This window comes from Aplysia californica, unplaced genomic scaffold, assembly GCF_000002075.1.
Source record: "Aplysia californica isolate F4 #8 unplaced genomic scaffold, AplCal3.0 scaffold01059, whole genome shotgun sequence".
NCBI lineage: Eukaryota > Metazoa > Mollusca > Gastropoda > Aplysiida > Aplysiidae > Aplysia > Aplysia californica.
Genome location: NW_004798329.1, coordinates 10,048 through 15,257, shown reverse-complemented (window position 1 = coordinate 15,257; position 5,210 = coordinate 10,048).

Sequence of the window (5,210 nt, the reverse complement as noted above, 5' to 3'; positions counted from 1 at the left end):
CACACACACACACACACACACACACACACACACACACACACACACACACACACACACATAGGCCCTACACACACAAAGTAACCAAATCAATCTCTGGGACCGACAACAACAATTACAAACGGCGACACTGAAGATTGTAACGAACCCGCGCTCAAGAAGCAGCAGTAAAGTCATAAACCTGAGCTCGCTACAGCAACCATAATACTACCCGCAAGTCCTTCTCTAAATCTTCACAGCAGTCCAAATTATGTAAAGTAGACTACACGCATCAAAACAACTCAGGCAGGCAGAATGGCAAGAGACGCGTTTTATTGCAGAAAGGTCCGAGGGACAACATCTCTAAGTACTGAAAATGCTAGGAAAAAGAAGAAGAAAGAAAAAAGATCTGAAGAAGAAGAAGAATGAAAAAGATCCGAAGAAAGAGAAGAAGAAGAAGAAGATACTACAAACACGCGAGGGTCTTCAGTACTGTACCCCCCGTAAACACCATTCGAAGCGTTAAATCTAGCGGTCGTCCTCCCATGGTTGGAGTTCACAGTTGGTTGGGTTCCTTTCCGACCGCGGAGTGTCGCAGGTCACCACTAGAGGTATCTCTTGTTATGTTCCCCCCGAGGACTCTCCGGCGACAGAATAGAAGCCCAAGACCCAAACAAGCCAGGACACCAAACCAAGTACCGAGGCAGCAAAGTAATGGCACCTCCAGGTTACACGCTACTATAGTTTGTTTTTTTCAATAAATTTAATGTGGGTGTTTTTAAGCCCCCATCAACACAATTAACATTATTTAGGGGGCAGGCCTCGAATCTGCCAACCCAGGTTGAGAAAGATACAATGTCCCAGCAGAAAGAAAGAAACACTTCATAAAAATTCTCCCAACACGGGAATCAAACTCAGGTCTTATGCGCATGATGACGGAGAGCCTAACCGCTACACCAGAGAACGGCGGTAAGCATAACAAAATTCAAAATGAAACGTAGAGTTAAAAAAAGGAGCATATAATATATTGCATGTCCCAAAATGAAACACAGAGTAGAGAAGAATAAGTTGTATGTTTCAAAATGAAATAGAGAGTAAAAAGTAAAGAATGAAAAAGAAACAGTTGCATACTTCAAAATAATACATCGAGTTCAAAAAGCGTGTTGCATATTTCAAAATGCAAAATAGTTTTTTTTAATCAATTAGTTGCGTGTGACCTGGAGGTCACAAGAGGTACCATGGTGTCAATAACGCACACAAAAACGGATACCTGCGGAATCTACCCCCCACCCCACCCCTTTTTTTCCCTCCTCCTCCTCAGACTCACATGCAGGAGTTATTTCCATTTTCTACATAGCTGACAACAAAACTCTAATGTCTCTCCTAAGGTCTCCAAAAGGGGACATCCACAAAAAGTTGTCAAATTGTCAGAGTTGGCACAAAAGCGACATCAAGCCAGTTAACACACATTTACAAGAAAGAAACAATCGTCATTTATGCATGTGCACACCATAAACAAGAATCGACCCAGAAAAAGGGAATACGTCAAGATTTGTTCCAAAGCAGGAACATAATGGAGTTTGGTCAGCCGATCGTCGTCAAATACATGATCCGATTTCGCTTGCAGCAACGAGTCTATTTTTACTTGGCTAAAACATGATCTTCATATAAATAGTTGGTGCCTCTATAAACAAATAATTAATGTCTACTTATAGGCTACAGCATGTAGTTGAATGTTTCCTTCCTCGCCACTCCCTGTTTCCGTTCTAAGATTTGAACTACTAGGAAAAGAACATTTTAATACATGTCAATGTACACTATGCAGTATACCGAATCCCACTACGCATTTCATTGCTTGGTGGTTTGCGGTCTTGTTTCTTAGGTTGGTCCTTGTTGAGTTGGTTTTGTTTTACTGTTTTGGTTTTGTTTTGTTTTGTGTTGGATTTGTTACTCTTCTTTTTTTCGGGGAGGGGATAGGATCTCTCTCTCTCTCTCTCTCTCTCTCTCTCTCTCTCTCTCTCTCTCTCTCTCTCTTTCGAGGAGCAAGAGATGGTCGGATATTTTCCATCGTTTTGGGGTTGTTGGGTTGTTGTTTTTTCCAGCAGGGCACTGTGCATGCCAGACGTTGGCGTACCGTGAAATACGGACAATAGAACCTGCGTATTGACTGCCACGTCTGGAAACAACCAGCCGTGCAAATGCATGCACACATGGCAGCTGGTTGTGTTGTTGTGTCTGGCAGAGGGGCTAGAGCAGTGCTTGTCTACCACTAGTGGACGATTTAGTCATTTTAAAGGGCGAAGGGGATCGCCCAGTCAGTGAGAGGTAGTCATTTAATGCCCCACTTGCAGATTAGTATTGGTGGGCGTACAAAAATTGTCATAAAGGTTGCTATGAAAAGGTTGACAAGCACTGAATAAATGGAAAGAGAGAAAGAAAGAGAAAGAGATGAGGGAAAACAAGAGGAAGAATAGGGGAATGAGGAAGGGGGGGGGAGAGAGAGAGAGAGAGAGAGAGAGAGAGAGAGAGAGAGAGAGAGAGAGAGAAAGAGAAAGAACGAAAATTGCAAAGAAAGATAGAGAGAGAGGTGGAGAAAGAGAGGGGGAGGAGGGGAGAGGGGCACATCCGCATGATCGACACGCCAGAGGCCATTTAACGCTGCATGAAAAACGAAATGGCATACCACAGAAATAAAGGAAGGCATTAAGCCCAAAATTTAATGATTTTTTTAAATTTTATTGCAATTTCTTAACCTGTGGTATTGGTTGCATGAGCTCGAGACAGATTTTTTAAAAGAATGATTTAATTTTTTCTTTCTCCCGAAAAAAAACTTTGCTTTCTGGGCTTGCATCAACTGAACAGCTTTCCAACGATTGCTGGTCCTTCTATAAGCACCATCCGATACAAATCTACGTCATTCCCACGCATACATAAATGCATAGAGACACAAATCTAAGCAAAGCCATAAATAGACCGATGTGTCCATACCAGACTCAAAATAAGACAGGGAATTGCCAAATCTCACCAGGGAGCAGTTTGGTCTCTTGGGCAGCAGCACTTCGAATGAAAAGCAACCCTTAATCCCAGTGAGAAAGGGATAGAGAGGGAGGGGGTAGAGGGGGAGAGAAAGGAACAGGGAGAGGAAGGGGAGAAAGAGAGAGAGGGGAGGAAGAAAGAGAGAGGAAGAGAGCAGGAGACAGAGAGAAAGAGAGAAAGAGAGAAAGAGAGAGAGAGAGAGAGAGAGAGAGAGAGAGAGGAGAGAGAGAGAGGAGAGAGAGAGAATGAGAGAGAGAAAGAGAGTGAGACAGAGAGAGAGAGAGAGAGAGAGAGAGAGAGAGAGAGAGAGAGAGGGGGGGGAGGGAGAGAGAGAGAGAGAGAGAATGACGAAGAAAAAAGTTTAACCTCCATTTGCAGAACCACCACTGCTCCCCTCCCCATTTTTCCCCACCGTATGCAACTGAATATCAATTTGCATATTTCTCCCGTTCTGTCTTAAATGGCTGAATGTTATTGCCGCAACAGGTCAGTTGGGGCAGGAAGCAGGGAAGGGGGGGGGGAGGAGGGGAGAGAGGGGCATCATAAAACCGTAAAACCAAGCAATATATCGAATCACAGACGGATGGGTTTATGTGGTCCTCTACTGTAGTATACAGACTCACTTTATCTTGTAATGTATTACATTTGCAAGCAAAGATGAAACTAACATTAAGATTAATCCTGCACATAATCGTCATCATCATTAATTTCGGAAAAAAAATTCCTGTTCCCTGTTTTGGGGTTGGTTTGTTTTTTAAATACCATCTATGAAACACAAAATGATGCAGCAAGGTTAGGAACATTACAATGTCCTTTTCTTGCATGGAGTGAAGTGCAACCGGCCTTTTTTTGCCACACATTGACCTATTAACCACATGCCCCGCCATATTGCAAGCAATTAAAGGGGGAAAACTGTCGTCTGTTGAGACGGTGCACCGCCTAGTATTGAGTATGAGTAAAGAGAAGCACAATGATACGATAACGGTCATGTACTGAGGGGTTTTTTTTAAGTTTTAGTAAGGTTTTTACGGCGCTCGCAACTTCATAAGGTCATATGAGTGCCAAGGAGTGGATGTCAACAGAGAAGTCAAAACGGGAAATCGGTCTTTCTCTGCTCACCCCGCTAGCCTCAACAGCACGAAGTCTGCTTCAACTATCAAGGCACCCCGGAAATAGCAGTTCACAGGAGAGTAACAAACATACAAAAGAAGTAGACTCTAGAGGGAAAATGACGATAGTAAGGATGAAGAAAGAAAAGGCAGCAGTTCCCCCTATGTTGTTCCGGCACAGTATGAGCATGACTGATAAATCAGCCCATTTACAATTCTACTGTGCACAAAAACATATTAATGGGAATGGGATAGAGACACTTTCAGTCAGTAGCACTGCTCTGGTGGGGGGGGGGCTGCCTAATATTGAGTATGAGTAAAGAGAAAAACAACGATACAATAAAAGCCATGTACCGAAGCAAGACAGATAGACAGAAACAACAGAGAAAAAGAAAAGAAGTAGGATCTGCCAGTGGCGTCCTCAAACCACCCGCAAGATAAGACTTCAGTGTAATATCATATTCTACTAAAGGTGTGTAAAAGAATAACCAGGCAAACCCCAACAGGAACAATTACCAGATTAATTGGCGGAGTCAGGCTAACACGAGAGGCTAATGTATTTAACCTTAAAATCATAATTTATAAAGGGGAGAGAGAGAGAGAGAGAGAGAGAGAGAGAGAGAGAGAGAGAGAGAGAGAGAGAGAAGGAGATAGAGAGAGAGAGAATTGTATTTTAGTTTTAGTAAGAGTTTTACAGCACTTGCGACACAAATAAGGTCATATTAGTGCCGAGGATTAAGTGTTACTACTAAAGAGTAACATACATGTACAAAGGAAAGAAGGAGAGATGCGGATGGCAGGAATTTGATAAGAAAAAGAACAAACCAGAGCACCCATCAACCCCCCAGAGAGAAAGAGACAGTTTTTAAAAAAAAGTTTTAGTAGAGGTTTTACGGTGCTCGCAACTGCATAAGGTCAAATGAGCATCAGAAGATTAAAGCTGTTACAAGAGAGTAACAAACATAAAAAAGAAGAAGGGGAGATAAGGACGATAGATGTTTGACAGGAAAGAAGAAGCAAACCACACCAGAGCACCCGCCAACCACCCACAAAGAGACAGAGAAAGAGAAGACGAAAGAAAGAGATATA